At 37.6% G+C, this 13,464-nt stretch overlaps 1 pseudogene; it reads left to right on the forward strand.

The window, feature by feature from the left end:
• Nucleotides 1-353: 353 nt before the first annotated feature.
• LOC122747812 lies at nucleotides 354-12,853 on the forward strand (annotated as a pseudogene).
• The last annotated feature ends 611 nt before the right edge of the window (nucleotides 12,854-13,464 follow it).

The raw sequence follows: 13,464 nt of genomic DNA on the forward strand, positions 1-13,464 counted from the left end.
AGATGGCTCTTCATAACAGTATTATGTGGATTTAATTTTGCTGATCATTTGTAAGTTAATCATAGGCAATAAAACACTCAAAAAAGCAACAAAGATAATGATGATAAGCCCAAAAAACATGTATATTTTTAAATACAATTAAATTCATCCAAAGGTAAAATTAGATGCTACCCAAAACCAGAATAACTCTCCCAATATTTCACCAACCTAAGTATAAAGATGAACATAATTAAAGTGAAGGCATTGGGCACAGTGAAGGTGTAACATAAAATGCTATAGAATCAGAATTATGCTTCTTCCATCTTTCCATCACTCAGTCAGATGGAGACAGAGATACTTCTGGAAAAACCATCATGATGTCCACCTCAGTGCAGTTTAAACTTGTATTAGTTGGTGACAGAGGACAAAACACATTTGTAAAACGTCACCTGAATGGTGAATTTGAGAAGTTCATAACCACCTTTAGTGTTGAGGTCCATCCTCTCATGTTCCACACTAACAGAGGTCCTATTAAATTCAATGTGTGGGGATACAACTGGCCATGAGAAATTTGGTGATCTGAAAGATGGTTATTAAATCCAAGGTCATTGTGCCATTACAGCATTTGATGTAACATTAAGAATTACTTACAAGAACGTACCTAACTGGCATAGCGATCTGGTATGTGAATAGATAAATAGAGATCTGGAATAAGTGAAAATATTGCTATAAGTGTTGTGTGACAACAAAATGGATATTAAGGCCAAAAAAGTCAAGGTGAAATCAAATGCCTTCCCTAGGAAAAAGAATCTCCAATACTATGAAATTTCAGACAAAAGTAATTACAACTTTGAGAAGCCCCTCCTTTGGCTTGCTGGGAAATGTATCAGAGACCGTAATTTGGAGTTTGTGGCCATGCCTACTCTTGCATCTCCAGAAGTTGTCATGGACACAGTATTGGCAGCAGAATATGAGCAGTATTTACCACTTGTTCAGACAATGGCTCTCTCTGTTAAAGATGATGACCAGGAAGAGAATGAGGGTAGAGCCCCATGTCAAGGGGTCTGGTTTTATAGGCAACTGTCCTGTGATATCAGTGGTGTCATGTGTTTGCCACATTATTATCAACCTGAGCAGAATGTGTGGTTAATCTTTAAGATTTTGAAGGAGATGAATGGGCTTCGGAGTGAATGTGGAAATTTAAAATATATATATATATATATAATCCATATTTTGTACTTGCATATTTAGCTAATTATGTCCCCTTGAGTTTCAATTATAAGATTGTTACAATCCCATCACAGAATTCAATGGTGAATCTTGTTTGTTAGTCATTCCCATTCCTTTTTCATTTAGATCATAATAAAGTTGTATTTCAAATATCTTTTAAAAATATGCTATAGCAGAGGAAGCTAGGTGGTGCAGTGGATAAAGCACCGGCCCTGGATTCAGGACAACCTGAGTTCAAATCTGGCCTCAGACACTTGACACTTATTAGCTGTGTGACCCTGGACAAGTCACTTAACCCTGATTTCCCCACAAAAAAAAATATGCTATAGTATCCCATAGTTCACGTTTTCAATTTTGTCTTCCTCCTCAAGTGCCTTCTGACCCTACCAATCTAGATATTCATCAGTCACTCCTTGCATGTCATTAAAAACAATATGATATTTTCTGTCAATATGTCAAAAAGCTAAATGGGACACTGGTGTTTCTGGGCACTGTTGATAGCAGGTGACAGTGTCCAGCTTCTTCTCTAAATCCTGACAACTATGCAACAACAAATAAACATACCAATGATTTACTGATTTAATTGTACTAGGTTGGGCTCTGTGTTTTTTTAAGAAAGGTGCAAGTGTATGTGTGAGAGTCTTGAAATACTGCCGTTACCATGGAAATTATCTGTGTTTAGAGAGTGGTATGGAGTAAAGTCCCATGTAAACAAGTGGCTGTAGGAGAGTGTAAGTTAACCATGTCCCTTCACTGGTCAAAATCTTGAGTGTCCTATCTTTAGTACCCCCCCCAAAAAATGTGAAACAATATGAATAATTAAACATTATGCATAGAATACTCCTAGAGACCAGAATGTTTGGGGGAGGTGTCAATTTTTTTTCTATTGTTTTCCTCCTCCTACAAGTCACAAATACATCTCAAGGCTGAAGTGGAAATTTAATTATTCTGTCCACTGAGAGAGGATTTTCTAATGAAAGGTGTTACCCTCATGCCTTATTTGGTGGCTTGCATGTTTTTCTGATGTGCAATTCCCCACTTCTAGTTCAAAATCCCTTATGATAAACTTTATTTCTAAAATAAAAGCATAAAGATATAGCTTCCTAGGATTTTTGAGTTGGGATCACCTAAACTAGTGATTCTTAAACTTTTTATGTCCAGAACCCTTTGGGCAGACTGGGGATGACTGAGGACCCCTTTCATAGAATTATGTTTTCAAATGATTGAAAGAAGTGCTCGACTTCAAATAGAGGTTAGTGAAAATAAAAATGTCAATTTTCTTAACTAAGTTCAATGATTCCTTAGTTTAATAACCCAGGAAGACCTTTTTTAATATCTTTAATACCTTCAATCTATACTTGAAAATACTCAAGGTATATATAATTCCTTATCTCTTGAGGCAATCTATTCTACTTTGGATCTACTCTGATTGTCAAGTTCTGCCTGCTTTGCAACCAAAATCCTTCCCTCTGTGATGTCCCCACATTGTTATTAGCTCTACCCTTTGAAAATAATAATCTGTCTTCTACCTGATAGTCTTTTTTATGCCTTTTTTTCTCCAGGCAAAATATCCCCAGTTCCTTCTACTAATTCTCATAGTATGGCTTCTGGTCACCTCATCATCCTGGTTAAGCTTCTTGAAATAAGGTCCAGACTTGCAATGTTCATCTAGATTCTTAAATGTAATGCCAGAATTGGGGGAAAAAATATGGGGGCTAACCAGGGAAGCTTTTAGCAATACTCTCACCTCCATCTTTCTAGCTACAATGGTGAGTTAATGTTGGTAGCTGATGTACCTACAAGAAATTCCTTAACATTTCCCCTGAAGAGCTAATACACTACCAGAACTCACTATTATATTGTACACTGGCTTGCACTTGGGAGATGTCCCTCCTCTTCCAATTGTCCTATGCTATGATTTCACTGATGTAGAGAATTACAGGTGTGAAAGATGCCCCCAAGAAAACTGAATGAGAACTATCTGTAATACTTACTCTCAAAGAGTTGCCTGAGGGTTCACATAATCAATACGCATCAGAAATAGGACTTGAACCCCAGGTCTTCCTGTATCCAAGGTGAGCCCCCTAGCCATAAATTTCTCTCCACCTCCATTTATCCTTCACTCAACTGGCAAAATAATATTCCTCAAGCATTGTTCTAACCATATCACCCTCTCCACCACCATCACCCCCCCCCACACACACACACACACTCAATTATCTCCAGTGACACCCTTTCAACTAGGTGGCACAGTGAATGAGAGTGCTAGGCCTAGAGTCAGGAAGATTCAACTTGCTGGATTCAAATCTGGCCTCTGACACATAGTAGCTGTGTGACCCAGGCAAGTCACTTTACACTGTTTGCCTCAGTTTCCTCATCTGTGAAATGATATGGAGAAGAAAATAGCAAACCACTACATTATCTTTGCCTTAAAAACCCCAAATGGGGTCATAAAGATTTGGACACAACTGAAATAAATGAATTAGAATGACTCCCTTTCTCCTTCAGGATCAAATATAAAATTCTCTGTTTGGTATTCAAAGACATTCATAACCTACACATACACACACACACACACACACACACACACACACACACACACACACACACACACTTTCCAGTTTTCTTATAGTTTATACCTCCTTTCTACTTTGTGATCCAATGACACTAGCCTCCTTGTTGTTCCTCTAAGACCTAGGTTCTGAAACGATGGGTCACAACCATACAGGGTTGCATTACTGAATGTGGGGGTCATGAAAAATGTAGCAACAGTTAAAGGTTATGTATATCTATTTTATATATACTTATATACCCAGGGCTCTTTTTCAGGCAAAAGGGGGTCATAAGTGGAAAAAGTTTAAGAAGCCCTGCTCTAACACACTCCATCCCCTAATTCCAAGTTGTAATTCTCTGGCTGGCCTCAATGTTCTCCTGCATCACCTCTGCCTTCTGACTTCTCTGACTTCCTTCGGGTTTCAGTTAAAATCTCCCCCTCTACCTGAAGCCTTTCCTGACCCCTCTTAATGATAGTGGCTCCCTTATTTTGCTTATCTCCAATTTATCCTGTATATATCTTTTTTTTACATTTTATTTTTTAAAATTTTTATTTCGTGATATGTAATTATTTTATACATATATCAAACAGATATAATATATGCAAAGACACATGATATAATATAAATTTTCTACATTCCATTTAAATATACCTAGATCTATTCTAATACATATAACTTAGTATTTTAATTCCTTAAATAACTGTTTTATAAATAACAAATACATATCAATTTATATAAATATATGACAAATTTGTTAAAATATAATTATTATATAATTAATACCTAAATAACTCAAAAATGCACAACATATATATATAGTGTGTGTTTGTATAAATACATATATACCTCCTGTACCTTTCCTAGCACACCCCTCCCCCACCTTTCCAGATTAAACATTTTTATTTATATTTTTCTATTCCAATCTCTATCCCTCCCTTGCCCCCTCCCCTAACCCCTCTATGAGGTGGTAAATAATCTGATATGGGACATACATATATATACACACACATACATATATGTGCATATATACATATATATGATCATGGAAAACATCACCATATTTTGTCACTTAATGAAAAAATGTGAAAAATAGCATGCCCTAATCTGTTCCATCAACATCAGTTCTAGCTTGTTTGTACATAGTTGTTTGCATATTGTCTCTAATGGCATGAACTGTCTTTTGTGTTTCATTGTATCCCTAACACTTAGCACTGTGCCTGACATGTAGCAAGTACTTAATAAAAGTTTATTGATCAATTGACTGATTCTTTGTAGATGTTCAATAAGCAGGCTTTGGGAAGACTGGAAAGCCCAAACTGTCCAAACACTGTCCCTGGGATTGAGAAAGACTAGAAAGCACAGAAATATCAGAACTTTGATAAACTTTAGAAGCAGATTTATTATTTACCTTGCACCTGAGCTATGGCATAATTAAGTACTATCAAGCTATGGCAGCAGAAAACTCCCATTCCCACTGTTATTCCTCAAAGCAAAAACTTGACTGACACATTCATGAATCAATGCTTCCAGGGCTTTTCAGACACAGTTGCCAGTTAAATCCAGGCACTTGAAAAGAAGTAGATTCCCTGAGGTAATCTGGGAACTACACATTTTCCAATTTTTTATCTCTCCTGATAAAATCTGTATGTTATACCTCTTCCTCAGGTTTTGGGGTTTTTTTGGGGGGGGAGGGCATGAGCTAGTTTCTGTTACACAAATGGTTTGGAGAGTCATTTATCAATAATTTTCTGGTTGACTTCAATAAACGCTAAACATTTCATTTCCTCCAAAGACAGGATAGAAAAGAATTACAACATAAGTATGACCCCCTTCAACCAGCAAAGTAAATTCTGACTCACATGGTGAGGGGTGAAGAGAAATCAGAGCTGACCCTAATGAGAATCAAGTGATGAACTTAAAGGAAATGGAATGTCCTTCCCTTGTGGCTGGTCCTAATGAGATACTGTGGCATGTTATGGAACTCTGAATGTTTTTATAAGCAAACAATTGTGTCTTCTTAGCCTTGTAGTATGGGAAACACTGAGAAGAGGTGAAGATACCAAGGAGATGCTGGCAGATTTGAGTTGGGTCAATGCCCATTTTGCAAACCATGTGGAATTTTCCTGGGCCTAATTTGGTTTTTGAAAATATGGCAAGGCTGAACTAGTCAGATAATTCCTTATTATTAGCTAAATAATATGGATCTTTCCCCTCTCACCTTTTTTGTAGGTGCCATAAATTTTGCTAGGGATTCCACAAACAGAAATCATATTTGCATGCTTTGAGAAATATATTTTATGTATTTACTGATTTATACCATTCACACATTCCAAGCATGTGAATTACAGGACAAGGTTCATTAACTTGGAATGCAGTTTCTGAATCACAGCTACACAATGAGGAAGACTCTGCTCTTCCCCACCCCCCACACCATCTACTTACTGACTGCAGAAAGGTCTAAAGGAGAGCTGGGGTGATAAGATCAAAAAGCTTTAACTCCTACTTTCTTATAATTTCATTAAATAAGGGACAAATTATTGACTGTCTTATTGATATTCAGTTGTTTTAGTTGTATCTTACACTTTATGACCCCATTCGGGGTTTTCTTGCCAAAGATCCTGGAATGGCTTGCCATTTCTTTCTCCACCTCATTTTACAGACAAAAAAACTGAGGCAAAGAGGATGAAGTGATTTGCCTAGGGTCACACATCTGGTAAGTGTCTGAGGCTAGATTTGAACTCAGGTCTTCTTGACTCCAGGCCTAGAATTCTATTCACTTTACCACCTAGCTGCCCTCTCTACCTAGCTACCCTAACCCCATTTTACAGATGAGGAAATTGAGGCACAGATTGCTTAAATGACTTGCCAAGGGTCACATAGATAATGAGTGTCTGAAGCAGGATTTGAATTCATTTTCCTAACTGCAAGTCCACCACTCTCTCCAACATATCCATGTAAAGACAAAAATTTTGCTACCTTCTAGGGGAATTAAATCTAATCCTTGAAATCTTTGAGGTTAAAAATTAATTAAGAGCAATATTTGTTTGGCTTATATGGGTACAAAAGAATTCAAATCTTATCCATAACACAAAGTATTTTCTCCCAGAGTACAAACCAGTGACACCCCATCTTATATGGCAAGAATGATGCCCTGAGAGGATGGATTTCCTTTATTATTTTATTCACTTTGACTCTATTCCTGGCTAAGACTCCAATTCTTGATTGTCGGGAATACCCATCTTTAAGAAACATGTTCTTCTATATTAATCAAATATCACTTCTTGGGCTTACATTCCACCAAGGTCCCATACTCTGCTTTGACAGCTTTTATAAATATTTATTTTAAGGGTCAAAAAAATTTAAAAGCTCACACATTTGGTAGTGGTTTTACTTCAAATAGGCCTTCCAATCATGGTGCTTTTGTTGTGTTGTTGTCTTATAGCATTTCAGAATTAAAGCAGACACATCCATGTAAAGATGAAGGTTGTCTGGTAAATACAATTACATCGGAATCAAAGCATATGTGAGGCTCAGCCTGAATTGAAGAGAAAGACATTTTTTAAAGTAAAGAGATCATTTTCCTGTTTTCATCCTGGTGATAGAATAAGATAACAGCATATGCTACATAGTGGGTGGCTATGTTCAACAGAATGCATATGCATTCAACCTAAAATGTTTTATTGATTCCTTTCTGTGAAACCAAGAGCTTAAAAACAATGGCTGATTTCCTCCTCAATCAGCAGACAGCAAAGTATGAGAGGAAGAATTTCTAGCACCGTTGCTCAAATAGATGTTTCCAAAAGGTACAAATCATATTTCTTTAACCTTTAGTGTTCTCCAACAGTATTTTCTCCTATTCGGTATTTTCTAATGACAAAGATGAAGCACAGCCTTCATGGTGAATTTAGAATGTAATCTGCTTGAGGACAGGGACCAGTTTTTACCTTTCTTTGCATCCCTACTACTTGATAGTGTCTGGCACATAGTGTGTATTGATTGATTGGTTGGTTGATGCAGCAGAAAGAGCTAAGTCTGGGGACCTGGTTTAACATTCCAGCTCCTCCACCTATGTGGCCTGGGGCAAGTTACTAAGGACTTTTGTGGTCCTTAGTTTCTTCATGTAAAAAATAAAGTGTGTGGGGGAGGTCAGTGGATGACCTCTAGAGTAATTTGCAAGTTCTATATCCTGTGAAAACATGGCCCATGACTAGATAAAACTTTGATTTCCCCCATTCCATAAAGCAGCATATGGGCTCCATGTGATTCAGCTGTACATTATATATATAGGATGTCATGAGTCAGATGGTCCAGATGTTTCTGTTTTCAGCAGTATGAAGTTGGGTATTTTAGGAGGTGTACTAATCCTTTCAGACCACAAGAGAGAGTAGCATTTAGTGTGTTGTGGCTATGATGTGCTAACTAGTGCCTTAATCCCCTGAATGAATTAACCCATCAATCAATAGATCAATAAGCCCATATTAAACACAAGTAAAGAAATGAGATGGGTCCTGCCCTCAAGGATCTTATATTCTTGGTCCATTTACTGGGCCATAAACAATGACCTTCTGTACTGCTGAGGAAGAATCAAATCCACTTTGCATCCACATGGAAAAGAGAAAAAGCATAAAAATCAAAAGGCAATCCTACAATATTTTAGCATTTGCTAACATTCTGCATCATAATGGGAAATGCTATGAGACTTTTGAGTAGTAGATTTGCATTTTAAAATCAGTCTACATCCAGACCTTCCTGTCATCCTACACTGGAAATATAGAAGTAAACCAATTAAAATGCACTAAAGAAAGAAAAAAGCATCATTGTTAAGAATGTTCCATGTCAATTATACTCCCAGATGCTTAATATGGATACAAATGAGTAATCAGGACAGCCACAAGTACATCTGTAGTACAAAAATAGTGAAGGACAGTCTCAAGAATGTGGAGACAGGCAGTGTCAAGCTTTGGAGGCAAACTACAGTTTCCCAAATACAGCCTTTTCTATAATCAGCCAGACCATAGGATTATGGCTGGAAGGGACTTTAAAGGCCATCAAGTTCAACTTCTTCATTTTACAGATTAGGAAATTGAGACACACAGAGGTTAAGTGACTTGCCCAGGGTCACAGCTCTCTTTAGTCTCTACAACAGGATTTGAATTCCAGTCCTCTTGACTCCCAGTTCAATGCCCTACCCATTAGACAATACTGTCATTTGCATGCATCAAAATATAGTGGCTAGAGTAAAGCAAAAGGAGTATCACTGCAGTCCACTTTTATCAGAATGCATCTGAACCTCTGGGTTCCATTCTGAATATCACATCATAAGAGGGATATTGACAAGCCAGATTATATATTGATGGAGACCAAGCAGTATGGTGATGATACTATAAATAGTAGAAGTAAATCATGAGGATATTTAGATAAGACTTAGTAGGAACATGGATAGGCCTTTTCAATTATCTGAAATGCTATTATCTGGAAGTTACACTAGATTTTTCTCCATAGCTCCAAAGGGTAAAATTAAGACCAAATGCCAGAAGTTATAGAAACAATATTACACATCATTCAAACAAGAACTTTCTAAAAATTGGATCTGAAAAGAACTCATTTCTTGGTTGCTTTTTGTTTGTTTTTTGTGGGGCAATGAGGGTTAAGTGACTTGCCTAGGGTCACACAGCTACTAAGTGTCAAGTGTCTGAGAACAGATTTGAATTCAGGTCCTCCTGAATCCAGGGCCAGTGCTTTATCCACTGTACCACCTAGCTGCCCCCAACAAGTGGACTTTGTGAGCAGAACTGGGACAAGACATCTGAATATTCCAAATCAGGCTCAAAAATAGTGCCTATCTTCCATCATTGTTTATCAGAGGATTCAAAATTTTGATGTAACACATTTCAAGTCAACAAACATTTATTAGGGGTCTTTTATGTGCCAGGAACTGTGCTAAGTGCTAGAGATACAAATAAAAGCAAAACGTTCCTTCCTTCAAGGAATGTATACTTTAATGGGGGTAAACAACTCAAAGAAAGAGAGAGGTAACTTGTAACTTGTCCTCTAACAAAATAAATCCCTATTTACCAAAAAGAAAGGAGATTCATGATATTCAAAGATAGGAATTTATTTTATTACAATATGTTAAAGTGCCTAATCCTGATCCCAGCTCTGCCTACATGGTAATGGGGAACCCATCACTGCTTTCAAACACAATCTGGATAATCACAGATTATAAATATCATAGGGACAACAATGCCTGCACTGGGTGCAAACCAGATGATCTGTAAGGTTCCTCTCAATTTAAGTGCCTGTAATTCTATGATGTGGTTATATCCAGGCTAATGTCTAGGTGTTTCTTTCTCACATAGGTTTTATTGCAAGAGGAAGAACTATATGATTTATCTAGCTTGGATGTGTACATACGACCCACACTCTTTTGGCAGCACAATGCTAAATAGTGAATATGATACAGACAAAAAACCCTCATCATTCAAAAAGGTTTATGCACTTTTAAACAGCAGACATAAATTAATTTGAGAGTATAAAAATGCTACAGTAATGTAGGTATGCTATTCAAATGGACTTAAAACAAGGGCCCCTGGAAAATGTGTAATTAATGGTTTATCGAGGTTTTGTTGGGATTTTTTTTAATCTTCAGATAAATGGCATCTGGCACATGAAAATGATGGTGTTTTACTACTTACAGAACTACAGGGCTATAAATGACTTCAGTCCATCTTCTCCTATGCCTGTCCTCTAGTTACCAGAGTTCAGTCATTCAAATGGAAAGCTTATGATTGGCCTATTGTAAGTGAAAGAGAATTCTTGCTTTCAGTTTTTAAGAAAAAAGTCGTTTCCTACTTGAAGACTCTAGTTATGGCATTACCTTGAACCACAAGTAAAAGATAAGGTTTCTATTCATTCCCCCGAACACACCCTCTTCTTAGGACATGTTAAGCCTGAGGAAGAATACCATAGTAAACATGGTTTTCTGTTTAAACATGTTCCAAAGTCTTTTTTTTTTTAAACAATTGTTTTGGGGGATTTTTGTTATTATGAACATGAACAGGAAGGTCTCAAACTGTCAAATTACCTCCTTCTCTGCATGTTTGGAGAAATTCAGATCTCCTATGGGTGGTCCAGCATAATGCCACAGATTAATAATTTGAACCAGGAAGCATGGGTAATATCTAGACAAAAAGAGACCAAAGCATAAGAGTGAACCCTTGTGTGAAGCAGCAAGGATGTCACACCCAATTTCACAGAAAAATTGCAATGTCTCTTTCATAACTTTCCTCCATCCTCTGTGTTCATTTCAACTTTAATAAATAATCATTAAGTGCCTACAAAGTGTAAATCACTGTGCTAGGCAGTGTTAAACCAAGGAATTTTTGTGCCTGAAGCAAAAACCAAAAACCACACCCACCTCAAGTGGCAAGGAGTATAGCCTCAGTTGAGTGGAGTGGAGGAGAACATTCCCCCATTTGAATGGAGTATCAAGGGATCAAGCTCCTAGTTGAGTGGAATCCCACCAAAGGAGTCAAGAGAAGGAGGAGTAAAGAGGGAGGGAAGAGGCAGATAGTGAAGTGGGTGGAATGGGGCAGGAAAGTTCAATCTAGCCTGCCAGCTGGTTTTCTACATTTTAACTAATTGTTCTTACTGCTTTTATGCTATTCACTCCTTCTACTCTCCAGATAGACTACAAGGGCTATTAACATCCTCCAGATTCAGACCTGGTTGTACAGCTCTGATTCAAGATGCTAGATGAGATGCAAACATTAAGTTAAGAACTAAATACTTTTCTTTTGGTGCTTAAAATTTCCTGGAAACCTAGCCATTGTGAATTTGTAAATAGATGCTCTTGAAGATCTAATCCAGTTCAATCTTCTTTTCCTTGTCATTGAATGACTCTAGGGTTTAGCATGGGAAATATTTAAGTTCCTATTGGTACAACTCTAGGCATTGCTTCATTCCATACCTAATGAGATTTTCTAAAGAAAGCATTCAAGTCTCAGATCCTGTGGATGTCCCTTGAATGCAGGCTCGAGTATGAAAAGAGCAAGACTTGGGCACAACTGTTAAGTGTTTTGATCGAGAGGCATGTGGGGGTTTTATACTGAGGTGGAATTGATAAATGTTCTTCCTTATATTCACATACTCCAAAGCATCTACTGGTTTCCTGTTTTAAGAAAGTTTCAGGGGTTTGTCTAATTTTACAAAATAGATAGCTTTTTTGGTTTTGTACTTGTCAACTAAGCTACATTACTAGGGAAACTACTATGGAGATGATGTACATAATGGATTCACCTAAAGTAAAATAGACCTATATGAAATGGTCCAAGGCCATCTGACTCTTATAGAGTCCTAAGACTCTACTGAGGTGCTGAGCAGATATCACAAGGGCTCTGAAAAACCTCTTTATTCCAAGCCAACTCTTATCCTGCCATTTAGAATCATTTGATACAAATGGTATAGATCATTCTTCCATCTTTTCCTCTTTATTTCTAGCTCTAATATTGGTGTACAAGGAACACCATTATGAGGAGGCTTACCACCAAAGATAGTCAATGTAGAAATTGAGGGTTTCTCTATCATCCACACCTACCTACTCATAAATGTGGGTTTGCAAATGGAAGCATGATGAATTGGCACATGGTATTTCCTGAGCCAAAGTCACCTCTGCAGTTGCTGGATGCCCTCTAGGCTATACAAACACAAAAGTCACATGTCAGATTCCTGCTTCTAGACTCCAGAGCAAAGGGGGAACCAAATCCATCATTCCATCTTCGAGGCCCAATAGTCACCAAGTATTCTAGCAAGCTTCCCTGAGGCAGTCAAAGTCAGATGGAGGGAACCGGCCAAGGACATAACAGGGAGCATAATGTGCAGCCCCTGAGGTCTCTGGGAGGTTAATTAGCCCACTGAGCCACATGCCTATTGTTCACATTCAAGAGCAAGAACATGATGCAACTGTGAGCCCACTCGGCAAAGCACATACATTCCAGAATTCTGGGCTGTCTGCCAAAGACACCCAGCCTGAAGTCTCCCCACCCATTGAAACTCAAACCATGGGACCATTAGCCAGAGAGTCTGACTGATCTCAGCTGCTTTTGTAATACACAGGAAGTCAGTCAATTCCATTCAAGTCAATTCAACAAGCATTTATGAAATCCTTACTATATTTAAGACATAGTGCTAGATATTAGGAATGCAAAGACAAAAACAAAATAGTTCCTACCCTTAAGGAGCTTACATTCTACTGAAGGGAATACAGTATATGCACAGATAAATAGATATAGTCATTTGAGAATGTTGAGAATCCTAAACAGGATGGATGACTCGAAGCTGAGACTTGAAAGAAATTAAAAAGCTAGAGTAAGGAAGGCATGTATTTTAGGCATGGAAGATAGATAACCTACTCAAAGGCAAAGAGAAAGGAGATGGAATGTTGAATTCACAGAACAACTTGTAGGCCAATTTGGCTGGGGCATAGAATATGTGGAGAGTAATTCAAAACAAATAGAGAAGAATATGTTGGAACATGATTATAGAGTCTCAAAAGTTAGGCTAAAAAGATATTAGTTTATTTTCATGACAATAGTGAGCTACTGAAGATTTTTGGCCAGGAAAGTGACATGGTAGAAACATTCATTTGACAGTTACATAAAGTACAGGTTTGGGAGAAAAGAAATTTAAAGCAGGAAGAAAA

Source organism: Dromiciops gliroides, chromosome 3 (assembly GCF_019393635.1).
Source record: "Dromiciops gliroides isolate mDroGli1 chromosome 3, mDroGli1.pri, whole genome shotgun sequence".
In the NCBI taxonomy this organism is placed as follows: domain Eukaryota; kingdom Metazoa; phylum Chordata; class Mammalia; order Microbiotheria; family Microbiotheriidae; genus Dromiciops; species Dromiciops gliroides.